Genomic DNA, 17,358 nt, shown 5'->3' on the forward strand with positions numbered 1-17,358 from the left:
ACAATGACTCTTTATCTTTAGAACATTTACCAATGCTCTAATTTTACAACATAGCTTTTTGAAGTAAGTACTGTAGCTTAGAGCTAGAAAATCAACTCTGTCTGATAACACTAGCAATATACTTACAAATGCTCAAAATTTAAAAACATAGCATTTTGCATTATGTTCCTTAGAGCAGAGCTAGCGAAACACCTCTGTCTGTCTGAAAACCACTAGAAAACATTTACAAATGCTCAATTCTAGAATATAGCTTTTTTGCATTAAGTACAGTAGCGTAGAGCTAGAAAAAACAGTTCTTTCTATCTGCATACACTAGCAAGACTCAATCCTAAAACAAAGCTTTTCACATGAGGTTTATCAGCGTACACTCAAGGAGCTAATGTAGCATGGGTTCTCTGCTCTTTAACTAAATAAAATTTAAAGGTACAAAAATCCAGTGCCACAACACTTGGCAAACAAAGCACAGTAACTCCTCAAGGCAGTCATTTACAAGAGCAGAATATATCCAACAATAATTATATACATACAAAATATCTTATATCACTGCACTGTATAAATATTTAGCAATAAACATTTCAACACACTTAAGTGGCAAGCACATGTTGTTGGGGCTCATAGTGGAAGAGAGTGAGTTTTGAAAATGGCGCCTTTTCCGACCCAGGTAATACAAAACCTTTGTCCTCACCTGATTGGTCAGGGGAGGAGCTGTAAGATATCTATCTACCTAGTTCCAATCAGCTGAGGGCCAAGCGGGGGGAAAGGTCAGTGGCTGATTATGTACCTTTGTAGGTTATTGACCCAGGTCGCAGGGAAATTCCAGAACCTATCTGTAAAGATAAACAAAAGGGTAAGTAAGCATTTAAATGTTTCCACTGCCCGGATAAGTGTAGGCAGGATGAGGGAGATAAAGGGTGTTTACTGGTGTTGAGAGGATTAGTTCAGGCTGAGATATGAAGGTGGGTCTAGGGTCGTACAGACAGAAGGAGTGGGAACAGTACGGCCCAGTATACCTGCGCTTGCCACTAGAGTGATGGGAAAAATGCAATTAACTATTTGGCTAGCTTCTAACAGAGGTGCAGTGTGAAATGCACGTATAGGTACTTTTATTGACTATCTGCGGCTGAGAGCAGAAGGAAGCCAGGCAGGCGAAGGTTGGTGTTTTGCATCTCTGGGGAGCTGAGCTGCAGGGAAGAGTCTGTTTAATGTAGGATAGCTGTGGAATGAAGGGGAGAGAGAGAGAATATATCAGTTAGGAGAATGTAAAAGGGAGAAAGGTGGGTGTAGTAAGTACAAATGTGCAAGAAGTAGAGAGAGGCAGACGCAACTACAAATACAATACTACATTACAATTCAAATACCAGCTCTGAGGCAATGTGCACATGAACCGCACTTGATATTTCAGCAGTTTGGATGAAACTTATGGGATACTATACAGTTCTGATAGCATGGAAGCACTCACAGTATCGAGTGTAGTATTTCCTCTGAGGGCTGTCTATGGATTTAGATTATAACACACAGACAAGCGGCTCAGTGTGCAGGGGTTCAGGTCAGGATGAAAATAGTGTAACTAGCAGTATAACAGTGCCATAGAGCGGAGCTTTACTGTTTATAGAGCGGTTACATTACAGTTGACAGGTAGTACAACAACTCTTTATCTTTAGAACATTTACAAATGCTCTAATTTTACAACATAACTTTTTGCAGTAAGTACAGTAGCATAGAGATAGTAAATCATCTCTAGCTGTCTGATAACACTAGCAATATACTTACAAAAGCTCAAAATTTAAGAACATTTTGCATTATGTTCCTTAGAGTAGAGCTAGCAAAACACCTCTATCTATCTGAAAAACACTAGAAAACACTTACAAATGCTTAATTCTAGAATATACCTTTTTTGCATTAAGTACAGTAGCGTAGAGCTAGAAAAACAGTTCTGTCTATATGCATACACTAGCAAGACTCAGTCCTAAAACAAAGCTTTTCACATGAGGTTCGTCAGCATACACTCAAGGCGCTAATGTAACGTGTGTTCTCCACTCTTTAAATAAGATTTAAAGGTACAGAAACTCAGTGCCACAACACTTGGCAAACAAAGCACAGTAACTCTTCAAAGTCAGTTACAAGAGCAGAATATAATCCAACAGTAATTAGATATGTACAAAATATCTTATCTCACTGCAATGTATAAATATTTAGCAATAAACATTTCAGCATACTTACGTGGCAAGCACACGGTATTGCGGCTCATAGTGGAAGAGAGTGAGTTTTGAAAATGGCGCCTTTTCCGGGCCAGGTAATACAAAATCTTTGTCCTAGTGTGATTGATCAGGGGAGGCGCTGTAAGGTATCTAGCTACCTAGTTATGTTCATCTGAGAGCTGAGTGGGGGAAAAGGCAGTGGCTGATTATGTACCTTTGTAGGTTATTGACCCAGGTTGCAGGAAAATTCCAGAGCCTATCTGTAAAGATAATCAAAAGGGTAAGTAAGCATTTAACTGTTTCCACTGCCTGGATAGGTGTAGGCAGGATGGGGGAGATAAAGGCTATTTACTGGTTTTGAGAGGATTAGTTAAGGCTGAGATATGAAGGTGGGTCTAGGAGCATACAGACAGAAGGAGTGGGGAGAGTACGGCCTGGTACACCTGTGCTTGCCACTAGAGTGAAGGAAAAAAGCAATTAACTATTGGGCTAACTTCTAACAGAGGTGCAGCGTGAAATGCATGTACAGGTACTTACTGAATGGCTGCGGCTGAGAGCAGAAGGAGGCCCTGCAGGTGAGGGCTGGCATTTCTGTATCTCTGGGGAGCTGAGCTTCAAGGAATAGTCTGTTTAATGCAGGCTAGAGGTACTTTTATTGAATGGCTGTGGTTGAGAGCAGAAGGAAGCCCTGAAGGCGAGGGTTGGCATTTCTGTATCCATGCCAATCTGCTGGAAACAGCAATGACATGCAGTTTTACATAGGCAAAAGACATGTGAAGTCATTGTTAGGCCTCAGAGACAGTCTGAGAATGGGACTTGATTTCATTTAATAAAAAGGTTCACCATATATGTACAATAAACAACAATAATTTTACGCAGAATATTTTAGTGAATATGGTGATATTTTCAAAGACAAGCTTGGTAAACTTCCAGTTACATATTTCATGAAATTAAACCATGAAGTAAGTCCAGATGTCTCACCAACATGGAAGATTCCAGTAATAATGCAGAGTAAAGTAAAAGCAGAACTAGACAAAATGGTGAATTTAGGTGTCCTTACTCCAGTAGAAGAACTGACTGAATGGGTATCCTCCATGGTCGTAGCTCATAAGTAAAGCTCAAATGATATTCCAATATGTATTGATCCAAGAGACCTAAATAAAGCACTTGAGCATTCCTCATTATCTGATGCATACAGTAGAAGAGGTAGCTACTCATGCTAAATTCCACTGTTTTCTCAGTCTTAGATGCAAAAAGTTATTTTTGGCAAATTTCGCTGGATCACAAATCTTCATTGCACAAATAGAGAAAGAACTTTTGGCAGTAGTGTTTGCATGTTCAGAGTTCAGTGATTATATTTGACAGACCCATCCAAATAGAGACTGATCACCAATCACTAGTGAAACTTTTGAAACAGCCAGTACATACAGCCCCAGCTCGATTGCAACACATAATGTTAGAATTGCAAAAGTACAATTTCAATATTGTTTACAAAACTGGCAAATACTTGTACCTTGCTGATGCTTTGTCACACGCATCCAGACAAATGACAGAGCAGCATGAGAATGAAACAGCAGACTTTGAAGTCAGAGATTTTTCATTGTCACACCTTGATGAACTAAGAAATCACACAGCTTCAGACTCAGTTCTCCAGAAGATGAAAAACATTATCAGCCAAGGATGGCCAACATGACAAACCAGTTTACCACTTGACATTCAGCAGTATTTTCCTTACAAAGATGAACTTATGATGGAAGATGGAATCATCATGAAAGATCCAAAAGTGGTAATTCCTAGAGCATTAAAACAGGAATATATCAAAATTTTGCATCGTGGTCACCCAGGTACTGATTCATCCAAAAGAAGGACAAAAAGCATTGTATTTTGGCCTTCTATGTCCAAAGATATAGAGAAGGAAATTCTAGCATGTTCAATTTGCAACAGCACCAAACCACATCAACAAAAAGAACCACTTCAGCTACACCAAATTCCTGAATTACCATAGTTGATGATTGTGGTGCTGCGGTAGCATTGTCGCCTCATAGCAAGACGTTGTCCTGTTCGATTCTCAGCTAGAGCGTCTTCTGTGTGGAGGCATACATGAATGGGGCATGCCTTCATTGAAGGTTGTGTGTCAGGACTGGTAACCCGGTACGTAAAAATCCACTACCAATCATTAGTGGACCGGTGTTCCACTGTGGCGACCCGTAACTGGGAACAGCCGAAAGACACAAACAAACCATAGTTGACGGTTGCTACAGATATTTATATGGTCAGCATTACTCAGTGTTAGTAGACTCTTACTCAAATTGGTTTGAAATTGACCTACTTTCTAACCTGATGTCCATCACAGTCATTACAAAATTGAAGAGACATTTTTCTGTCCATGGCAGTCCTCACAAAATCATGTCTGGCAATGGTACACAGTTTACTAGTCAGCAGTTCAGGAAATTTGCTGAGTCTTGGGACTTTGTTCATATTACCAGTAGTCCTGAGATTCCACAAGCTAATGGGTTAGCTGAACGTGCAGTACAGAGTGCAGAACGTTTGTTGGAGAAATCCAAGAGAGATGGTACCGATGTTTTCCTTAACTTACTCAGTCTCAGAAACATTCCTTGAGACAACTTGCTTAGTTCATCTGCTTAGAGATTAATGTCCAGACAGACTAGAACAACTCTCCCAATCAGTAAACAATTGTTAGTACCAAACACAAAAACAACAAAGTGGACAAGGCTCAACTTTTGAGAAAACATCACTCACAAAAGTTGTACTATGATAAGACCAGCAAATCCCTTAGATCATTACTACAAGGAGAAGTTGTGAGAATGCAGACATCTAAAGGATACAACAGAGTGGAAATCGTGAAGAACATTTGTGAGGAACCGAAATCTTACATCATACAATTGGAAGGTATGGATTTCAGATAGAACTGAAGACATGTGTTACCTGTCTCCAAACCAGTGATGCAGCAGATTACCTGTGCTGATGACTTTAATTCCCAGAGTGACTCTACACCAGTGTGAATTCAAAAGGACAGTGTGCTTTTTTTCAAATAATTTTGATGTGATCCCCGATGTTCCAGTTTTGAAAGAATCCCCAGATACTGTCCCTGTTGCTAAACCCAGTCAAAGTTTCTATTTTACTAGATTTGGTAGAGTTTCCAGACCGAATCCAAAATACACATCGATTTGGACTTGAACTCACTTTTGTTTATTGAAATGCTGATTTATTGTCTAGCTCTCAAAATATCTGTTTGTTTTTCCTATTTGCATGTCAAACAAAATTAAAGAGGGAGGATATAGATCAGTGTGTATGTTGTACCTAGTCAGCCACTGTAGTCAAAGACCATGTGCATATAAGTTACTGAACACGTGTGAGATCAGTGCCATTTTGTATAGTCAGTCAGTGTGAGTGCTAGCTTTAATGAAAATACATATGTAAGTGTGTTAGAAGTAATGAGTTAGTCAGTAAGCTTATGAAGTTCGAAGTATATGTTCCAGTTACAGCTCCTGATGTGCTATGTACAATAAATGAATTGAACCCATCCCATGCCTCAGTGTCTCATTTAAATACATGGGACATGTGACAGTATGTATGAACTTATGAACCTAGGAGATCAAGGATGACATGTAAGTGTCATTAGCTAGAGCTCCAGGATTAACTACTATGAGCAGAAAATCTAATAGCAAGCTGCAGTAATATGTGTGTCACTTTTCTTTCATGGTTTACATTTGCAAAACATAATTTGTGATTTCCTTCTGGTATGTCTTTGGTTATTAACTGGCATCTGAAAACAAAAGCTCACCAAATAAAAGAAAAATATGTGGTGATTTGTATGATCTCTGCATCTGATGAACACATTGTCTAACAGTTAACAGAATGCCACTCCTCCATTTGCTGTATTACTGCCATTCACCTATGGATGGGGCCTTTATAGTGATGTGGGTGCAGCTGATGGCCTGAAGAACATGTGGGAGATATACTACGTTATAGAATCATTCCATGACTGCACAGTACTCTACTGGTGTTGATGGGAACTTCATGTAGTTTCCAACCTCATGACTTGACAACCAGGAACTTGTTCAGTAAATAAGGAGCAGAATTTTGGGACATCCCTACTGCACCACAGATGTAGGATTGGAATATCCCAGATGCAAGTATGCTTATTGATAAAGAAACTTTGGTTTCTACTGTGATGTGGTTTCCATCCTGGTTCTGTGGACTCATATGGTGCACACGAGTCACCCACAACTAGAACTAGCTCTCTGTCCAGTTGGTGCCAACTGATAATCTCCTGGCCAGAGAGTTGGTCTAACAGGAGCTAATGGTGCTGCTTAGCTGGGTGCCTCTTTACTGATGAGTGCACAGCAGGGGATTCAGCCCTTGAATCATCAGTGAATTTATTTGCAGGATAGTCCTTGCCAGAAAAAGAAATATCATTTGTATGTTGTTTTTGGTGGATGCAGTAGTGTAGCAAGGTTGGGGTAAAGGGAGGCAGTTGCCCCAAATGTGTTAGGGGGCATGATCGAGAGTTCCTGCATTCTTGTTTTCTATACCAAGACTGCAAAATAAAACTGAATTTTTTTTTATATTTTCAGTTGAAGAGCTGAGGTGGTCCATAGATTTGGCTGCTTTAGGAAGCACCAATCGGCAGCCTGCAGTAAAAAACAAAGTAATTTTTTTTCTTTTTTTTTGCTCTGCTTGAATTGATGGGGTGGGGGTCACTATTCCAGGGAGTGGCACTGGGTGCTAGATGAGCCAGCTATGAATCTAATTCTTAGCATCTTAGGACATTTGTGTGGATATTCCTAATGATATGACATCCAAAGACCAGGTCCTCATTGAAACAGCCTATTGGTTACTGAGAGCTGCTTCAACCTTACCAGCCTGTAAACTGGTCTTTTTTGAGGTATTGAATTTTCAAGCTCAATCAGTAATACTTTTAACACTTTTATTAACTTTACACAGTTGCATGGGTACACATTCAGGTATAAAAGAGAAACCAAACAGTTACAAAGTTTTTTCTTTTCATGCATTATACACATATGGTTTCTAACTTAATTACTATTAATTTAATATTGTGCAGATTGCTCAAGTAGCACCCCCAAATGCCACCCTGCATGCTCTGCTCCCACAGATTCTATCTACCTCTACATAGTTTGCTTCCCCCTTTTCCAAAGATGCCTCCAGCAGGTCCTCCATCTCATTCACAACACTCAATGATTTTTTTAGCTGGTTGACTCTTTGACCTCCATCCTCCATTAACTGCCACCAAGCAGCTAACAGCTCCAAACCCACCAGAGCCCCCGTCATGTCCAGGTAACCTAGTTTCTATATCCCAGTCTAAAATAATCACTTCCTCTGCCACATACAGTTGCTCCCCCACCTTGTCTGACAATGTACCCCGCAGATTTCAGGGAATCTTTAAAATTCACCATCCAATGCACTTACAGAAATCATGCTCCCAAGCACCTCTCCCTCTCCCTCTCCTACCACATCACCACCAACTACTGTCAATCCATGGAAAAACTCTCTAAAGATTATCTGGAGTACAAGTACCCATGCAAACACCACCACACAAGACTCCCACACTCTCTGGACTCTACTTCACATCTGGGAGCCACAGAAATATCCCACAATTCCCCCATACACCACTCTTCCATCTAACCTTCCTGTCCACTTCAGTCTCTTCCAATTTACTTCAAGAGTTATTATGTAACATTTTATATGCCCCAGCAATCAACCCCCTCTTCAACTGCAGTCTCTGTTCCAGACCAAAGCACAAACTCAAACAGCGCTGGTTCCACAGTAACACTTGCCCATCCCTTCCTACCAACCCACACCCTGTCTTCAATCTCTGGCAAAGAAGGCAGTCTCCAACATACAGTTCAAACCTCTGCCCAGCCCATCCCACTCCATGACCATTTCCTCCCAAGTCTTCTGCTCAAAATATCTTGTTTTCCGTCACTAATCCTCTTCAATAAATTCTAGCTCCCCTTGTCCATTATCCATGCCCCTACTTGCAGTCTTCCTCACTATTGTCATGCTGGCCCAGCTCTCAAATCACTTTACATTGCTCTGTAAATACAACATGTATGGTTGTTACCATTCTTCCTAAGAGCTCATGTCCAAATCCCCCCCCCCACTTCATGAACTCCTCCTTAACATCACTTTCCTCCACTCTGATCTTAGTCCGCCTCCCGTGCCATGTGCATGAACCTGAGCTGTGTAGCTCCAAAACATCCCATTTAATCTCACAATCCCAAACTCTATCAGCAAACTGAGAGCATTTTAGAAGAAAAGCAATTGCACCTAGGACAATAGTAAAGTTCAAGTTTCTCAACACCTTCCTTTTGTAGTCAAGCAATAGTGAAGATTTCTAGCCAAATCCATTCAACTCTTAATTAACAAAATGGATTTTTCAAATGCACCACTCTGTTCTGTGATTTGGATTTTTTGGAAAGGCAGGTTTAAGTATCCTGATGACTCTGTTTCTGAAACTTTGAAATTGTTAATTGACTTAAACATTACCTGAAACCTCCTATCTTTTAATCAATCTGGTTAATATTTAAGTTGTATATCATTACTGCTTGGTAAGCAAATTATTTGCATTGTAATATACTGGCTCTGTTTTTCACTTTTTTCCATGAACCAAGTCTCCTGAGCAAACCTACAGTTTCTAGAAAATTATGTCATGCTCTTTATAACTGCATAGTTTGCTTCTCATATTTTCAAATTTTGCAAGTATGCTTTCTTTTTTGTTGATGTTGCCTTTTGTCTGGTCACTTCATTTTGTATTCTTCAAAGTCAAAATAATATTTTTTCTTTTCTTTTCTGTAGGTCTTTGCAACATACTTTATTTTGTGAGTAGTGTGAGTTACTTGGTCCTTAGCAAGTAGATGGGAGATGATAGTGTTTAGTGAACTGCTGTTCTCCTTGGATTCTCAGTGTGTGTGAGGCTGTTATGCAACTTTTTTGGATTTGAAGATAGTAGGTTTACACTAGTTGTTGAATCTTATACAATTTTTATTCAATGCTTGCAGTTTAATCAGTGCAACTTGTATGCGTATTATGAGCTGTGTGAGTATTCACGATTGTTGATGGTCGTGATTGGTTGAGGATGGAGGTGTGTGCACGATTCATAATTTTAAAAGGTTTGTGGCATTGGAAACTGTTCTACTCTGAAGAAGCCTGATTATTATTCAACGGGTGAAAGCGCTTAGTAGGATTATGTATAGTTTTTCTATATTAAAAGTTGTGAATTTATTTTTGTGGTCGGTCCATTAAAGCACTTCATGTTTGGGAATTCAGTCTGGTTTATTTTTACCAGTTGGAAGTGTTCAGTTTATTGGCGTGGTTTCTACAGTTTGCCGACTGCACCTCCTGGACAACTTATTACTTTTTGGATCCACCATGGAACAGTTAATGGTGCAATATGTTGAATTAACGCAAAAACTATTCAAAATGTTTAAAGACAAAGGTTTGTTTGGAAAAAAGCGTTAATTCAGGGAGTCCCGAAGATGTAACTTTGACTGAGTCACAGGTTTTGTAATAAACAATGCACACGCCTCCCAGTACTTCGATATCCGAAACATCACCTGGGGAGACCGCCATTCCGGTGAACATTAGGGCGAGTAAGGATGCTGCTTTGCCTTGTTCCAACAATATTAATGTCAACTTTTCAAGGAACTTGGGCACAGTGTTGGCTCCACCGTCAGTTAACTGGTCATCCGGAACTTTTAATACAACAAGTAGCGGTACTATTAAGACACAATTGGCCACTTTCGAAATGAAACTGAAAAAGTTCAAATTGTTGCAGATGGACAACGTATATCTTGAAAGATCAATTGAATTACAGCATGTGCCCAAGGGACTGAGGTTGTTTAAACTATCCATGGGATTCGAGGTTGGTTCTGAGGGTTTTCAAGAGTTGACTGCACTTTTCAACCACACAGGTATGGATCTCCTGAGAATTATTATTCCAAATAATAATCATACTATAGATACACTTAAAGGTGAATTGGATCAGATTAATAGCACTATCACCAAAGATTTACTGTTTGAGTTCAATAAGAACAAATTTGATCAAATTCTTTCTGATACGGACCTATTTGTTAGAAGGGGTTTGGCTATCAAGTCGGATAAATTGAATAGGGACAGCAAATACTATGGCAGTAACTGTGTGCATGCTCATTTTAAAGAATATAAAAATAGTATTGCCAGATTAGAAATGTCTAGCAATGTTACTGATCACACAAACTATAACATTCCTGGATATATTGGTTCTACTAATGATGAAGCGATGGAGTGCAATTCTGAAGAGTTCAGAGACAATGAAAATGGTCGCTTTTTAGAGAACTTCCCGGTGCGGCGCTCAGAAAGAATTCGGGAGTGCAATCAGGGAACAGTTCAGCAGGAACAGTACAGGGGGAGGGGACAGAGACCATCTGCACATCGGAGATGGTCATAGGGAAACAACAGGCCAATTTAATTGATGTTTCCCATTGTGACTCTGTGTCTGATTTGTTTATTAATACCATTTCTAATGAGACTGATGAATGTTGTTTTTTAGAAGGAATCTCTGATATTAGTAATGTAATTTTTGACAGTAAGAAGGATGACTTTTTAAACATATCTTTAGTTTTTCACGACGAATTTTATGAACCAAATGTTGATTATGACTGCAATGCTTGTACATTGGTTGATTCAGTGGAACGGAATGTAACTTGTAATGAAGAAGATACTGGCACTGAGTATGAGTGCCATTTCATTAAGTTTGACAACCTGTGTATTTACAATTTTACAGATTTTCAGTTACAGGATGAACATTTAAATTTATTTAAAAAAGGTTTTAAATTTGTTCCTGTGTTTAGATATGAGGTGACAAAAATCTTATTGAATTTTAAATTGTATGTTAGGCAATTGAATCTTATTATGTTCTTTTCTAAAGATCCTAGTCCATGGATAGACGGATGTATAACACTTAGGAGATCAAGTTTGTTTATCCCCCCTGTTAATCCCAGTATTTACTTGTTTGAGCAAATGTGTGAATCACAAATTAGGATATTATTAAAAAAGAAGAATGACTGGGAAGATAATCTTACCCTGGGGGAAAGATTTTGCCTTGAAAAATTGACAGGCGATAATAAAAAATACAGCGTGATGAAACCAGATAAAGGGGGTGGTGTTGTTGTTATGTCCAATATAGATTACACAAATAGTATGTTAAATTTGTTAAATGATTGTTCAACTTATATAAGAGTGTCCAAGAATGAAGTCAACAGAGCCTATGCAAAAATAGACTGGCTTTTGTACGAGTGGTTTACTGAGAGAATAATAGACAAAACTGAATAGGAGTATTTGTTAGTGGATTACCCAGTTATACCATCGATATTTGGGATTCCCAAGATACATAAGAATCTAAATAATCCACCATTTCGTCCAATTGTTTCAGCCAGGGGATCCAAAATGGAATCTATGGCTTCTTATGTTGATTGTCACAGTAAACAGATTTTGAACAAATTCCCACATATTTTAAGGGATTCTTGGCACTGTTTGGAAGTAATTAACAATACTATTTTAGATGAAAATTTTGTTATGTTAACTATTGATGTGATCAACCTGTTTTCTATTATACCACACGAAGAAGGTCTTGAAATGTTTAGCAATTGTTTGGCCAAGTATAGTGATTACCATAAAGTTAAGGTCAGTTTATTGGTAGATCTGGTTGAAACTGTATTGTCCAACAATTTTTTTGTTTTTGAGGGTGGACTTTTTAAGCAAATTACTGGAGTAGCAATGGGAGCTAAATGTTCACCAGTCTATGCCAACTTGGTTTTGGCAGACTGGGAAACATATGAAGTTTATACCTCCAAGCACATGTACAACATAAAATTATATTTGCGCTTTTTGGACGACATTTTGATATTTTGGAGAGGAACTGAAGATGATTCATGAATTCATTGAGTACATAAACACTACTACATCATTTTTAAAGTTCACCTATAATATACATGGAGATACTTGCAATTATTTGGACCTTCTTCTGTTTTATGACAAGGAAAAGAATTCTGTAGAATCAGGTTTATACCGAAAGAAGTCATATTCCAACTCCTTTTTACATTTTAAAAGTTGTCATGCTTTTTTTTTCAAAAGAAGAACATAATTAAGGGCCAACTGGTGAGACTTTCACGATTAGTTAGTGAGGATAGTTCAGTTCTTGCAAAGTATTCGGTTAAACTGTTACATTGCCAGTTATTTTAAATTGGCATACTTCCTGTTTACCTGCAACTATAGCTCTTAGTATATGTATAATATTTACATAATTATGGCATACTTTAAGTTATCATTTCAGTCAGAAGATATTTCCCTTTTTTTTGGGGGGGGGGGGTTCTGCTGCCTGTTGAGTATCAGCCTGGCTCATGATCTGACAGCCCATTTGTTCCTCACAGGGTGAGATCCATTTATTGCCCATTTCTTCCTCTGAGGTGACAGCCAATCACAGATGTCATAACTCTGGCAGTCATTGAGCCTTTTTTCTGTTTATGTCCCTAATTCCACCTTTACATCATCAACGAGGTGGGGGGCATCATATACTTTCCTTAATGTGTGCATGCTCTCAGCCACATACATATGTGGGGAACCATCAGCAGCTTGGGAGCGCCAAGCCTACATTCGTCCCTTCTTTAAATGGCCTTTCTGATGTGCAGGCCTCTATTTGTATGGGAGAAATCAGTTGTCTGGGATATCTACACTCCTTCCCCCATAATGGACAAGCTGATGCAAGGCCTTCATTCCCAGCCACCTCCAGCCAGGTATTCCAACACCTGAGCCACTATTTGAAATAATGTCATCTAGGTTGCAGCCAAAGCTGCATCCTTCTGAATGACAGTGTAGGGTTTCAATATATTAATTTTTCTGAGGTCTCAGATTCTCTCTGAAGGGAAGTTGGAGGGTTTCTGGCTATGAAACTTTAGTAGAATTAAATGGATGTTGAAGTATGTTCCCTTTTTATTCTAGGGTCCTCAATGCAATGTTACACTGTATTATTATTAGGTTTGCCATTTGGTTTATACTTAGAATGTTCTGCATATTTTAGTTAATTTCTGAGTGAGTTAATTTGGATTAGGATTTGTGGGAGAACTCAAAAGGGATCTTTGGTTGCCTGTGTAGGTTTTATTTTTCTTTTATATATTTGTGTAATAATTAAATGTACATTAGAAATGAGTAATTTTATTTATTAATTTACTTTATGATCATTTTTCACTTCATATGAAAGACTGCTGTGGGAGGACTTCTGTAAAAAATGCAAATTTAATTATACCAAAAAAATCTGTTCATGTTAAAAGTGCATGCTTAAATAAAATGTGTGAAATTTTTGTCTTTTGAATACCATCCACCCACACAAAATGCACTGAATAATATTGTAGTACAAACCTCTGGTAAGAACAGTCCAGATCTTTATGTCTAGGTAAAGGGGAGCTAGTAGTATTCCATTCTCCACCCATAATCCCCTAAAGTGATGTATTTTGATACAAAAACTGCAAATATTTATAAATATCTTCCAAGTCATCATATTCTGAATAAGATACATATATACAAGGAATAATTGTATATGTGTTAGCTATCCTAAGTTGGAGCATGCACTGTCCCTATTAGATACTACATACTGAGCCAGAAAAGATACTTTTAATAATCTTTAATACTCCTGCCGTACTGTTTGTACTATTATTAGCACAGACTTCCTTATCTGTTTAGCTTCTTAATACAAGCAACTTGTTCATCACTTAAACAGTTTCTTAACTGAAGTAGTTATGTTATATCTTTTCTTTAAAATTGACAAAATACTTGTTTGTTTAGACATAGCATGCATCTTTTTAATATCGAGAGTCACTATACCTGCTAAATATGTAATCCAAAAAACAAGAAAAAAGGTACCAAAATAAACCTTTAAACCTAAAACAAGTACCAGCTCGATGAAACAATGAAGCCACAGTACAAGTGAGGACTGAGGACACAAATTTTATTAGATACTGAATAACATGTTTCAAATACTCCACATTAACGTACCAAGTTTGCGTTTTAGTTTAGAAACACTTCTTCAGATGTGGGCGCTTATGATGACGAACATCCGCAGTATTCAGCAGTAGCAAAGATAATAGTTAACGTCCTTGTTACAGTGACAACCATCCTATATTTGACCAGAACCACTATATTGTAAAACTTGAAGAAAATGTTCCAGGTGGCAATTTATTGATTAAAATGAATGCGTCCGATGCGGACAAAGATATAAATGCTAAAATTGTTTATTGGTTTCAGTGATAATACTGCTTTGAAGGCACTGGAACTTTTCAGCATAAACCCAGAACCCATATACCTGCTAAATACATATAAACTAATGAAGCCCAGACTTAATACATGTTAGATGTGTATGCACTTTATTTGGTAAAAGATGATTATGATTCGGTCTAATCAAATACATGAAACCTTGTGAATACCAAATCAATATGACATTTTAAAAGGTATAGCTGTGATTCACACACAAGACAAAATAATTATAAGATATATAAAAATCACAAAGAAGGAGTAAAACATAAAGAAAGTAATGTTCCATTTTAGGGAACTCTCAGGAATTCTCTTCCATATTCAAGCAGGTCAGTTGCATGTTTAAAAGTCTCAGACCCCTGATGTAGATTCTTTTGTATTGCCTTCAGTTTAGCTGGAAGCCAAAGCTTTATGTGCATATTCCACAGTTGCCTGCAAATTGTTGTAAAGCTCCTTCTTAAAAAAAAATCCATAGGCAAGTTTGTAAAAACTGCCACTGACGTGCTTCTAAAGAAACTCTCAGGTACACTGATTCATGGTTTCCAAAAAAATGAAATTCTGTTTATATGAGATAAAATCTAAGAATCATACTCATGATCTTTAAGTGTAATTTTCTGTCATTATCATGATTCCAGAACAATTTTGTGTGTGTGTGTGTGTGTGTGTGTGTGTGTATATATATATATATATATATATATATATATATATATATATATATATATATATATATATATATATATATTTTTTTTTGCATTTTTTTTTCAATTAAAACAGATTCTAAGTACAGAATGCTCAATAAAGCAAACTAATGGTATTATAAATAATAAATATGATTAGAGAAACAGCACATGGAGAATAAAAGCTCTAGACTAAAATGGCAAATTCTACTTAAACCCTGTGTTTTTTAAATACTCAAACAGTCTAAGTTTGCGATTTACCAGTATTTCTCCGAAACAAAAATGGAAAATCAGTGTCCCTGGAACTTCTTTTCTTAAGATTTATTGCTGATATGTTTCCTTGTCCACAGATCTGTAAAATAAAAATGAATTCCAATAGGACAAGGATTCTTATGGTTTGAAATGGGAAGATAAGTATGATGGACATGATCTCATGGATATTGTTATTTTGTTTTTCATGAACTGAAATATTCCTTATATTGGCTTATACTCTATTTATTGATTTACCCTTTGTGGTCTGGGTGACCTGATGTGGTATTTCTACTACTAGGGGAACTTCCCCATCTCTTTTCAATAGGTATAGAGGGATCTTCTACATCCACTCCAGCTACCACCAACTCAGGCAGATGGGGCCGTGGTTTAAAGGCTCATTTGAAGGACGAGACATTATACACAGCAGTCTCTTAGCTGTAATTGCTGTCACATACTTCAGGTATAGCAAAGGCACCCACTTTTTATCACAAACTTCTAAATCCATAATGTTGTTTCTTCATTTTTGTATCTGCATTGTTTGAGTTACCCGGAAATCAGTTGTGGCTAACAGTTTCCATTTCTGAAATCTGAATACCTGATTAACTTTGGGCATCAGATAACTGCTGAATTTGTCCAACCATAGTTATCATACTTTCTAATGCAAACCCAAGTACTTCAACTTTGTAACAAAAGTGATGTGTCTTACTAATTAACTGTTGGAGTGTCGCATAACACAGTTTTGCATTGTCAAGTATGGCACAGTTCTGGTTGTGTTAAGAAACAGTTATTAAAGTTTTACTAACCTGTAAGCAATTGCCTTTATTATAAGACATATCAACTGAAGATTTATCTTGGAATGCAGACAATGTCTTCTCAGAAATACTACCTGGTTACATAAGAAAACTTTTGACTTTTGATTCAGTTTGGTCCACTTTATATGGTGATTTCCTGCTACAGCTCTCCTCTACTCAATGGTGTTTTTATTTGATGCTTTGGTATGTAAAACATGTATTGCACATGTAAACTCTCTCTCATTAAAGGAAGTTCAGTTTTGAGAATACATTAGTTTTGTCCTTTGCATCTTACCATATCAGACGTTTGATGTTTAGGCATGGTTGTAAGCACTGAAAATGTTTCTTAACTTCACAGACATCATAAATATTTACACTTCCACAGTGCACAACTGCATAGAATTTAAATTTATGCAAGTTACAGCAGCAAATTTAAGTTCTGGTTTAAGTTAATACCTATAGAAATCACTTTTTAAAAGGTAAAAAATGAAATGTAAGTTTCATTTGGTGCTTGACTGTACCCTGTATACAAGAAGGAGAAGCCATGGTGCATCCTGACCTCTCCTCATTTAAGCTCAGGGAACCCCATATAAAGCAATTTCTGAAAAAATGTTGGTAAAACACAAGGATTATCACACTCTCCTCACTTATTTAAACTGTGCATAGATTAGACTTTATTTAGGAAATCCCTTGTTTACCACCAAGTTTTATTTATTTTCTGAAAAATCACTGCTTTTGTAGACAATGTAATTGTACATCTTGTCCCAAAAGAGATACTCTTCATAGCATTCCAGCTTGCATGGAATCAAATTCAATAAATGAAATTTTCATTAAAATTGGATAGACATTGATAAGGATATTAAGAAATTTAATACATTTAAATTTACATTGTTTTTAAATGTTTTTGAATTAAATATAAAGTACAGTTGTGTAAGTAAACTATGACAAACTGTTGCAGTATCCTAAGCTATGTGGATCCTACTCCTTTGTGAGTGGCCAGCATTGAGAGCTTTTGGGTGCCTTCCATCTGCTCTAACTGCTTGGAGCCCAAGAGGAGCTCCATAAACAGACGGAGCACAAATCTCTTCAGAGCTTTTGTACCTGGAATTAAGGGAG

Source organism: Protopterus annectens, chromosome 9.part0, assembly GCF_019279795.1.
Source record: "Protopterus annectens isolate FY-2018-M chromosome 9.part0, PAN1.0, whole genome shotgun sequence".
NCBI lineage: Eukaryota > Metazoa > Chordata > Ceratodontiformes > Protopteridae > Protopterus > Protopterus annectens.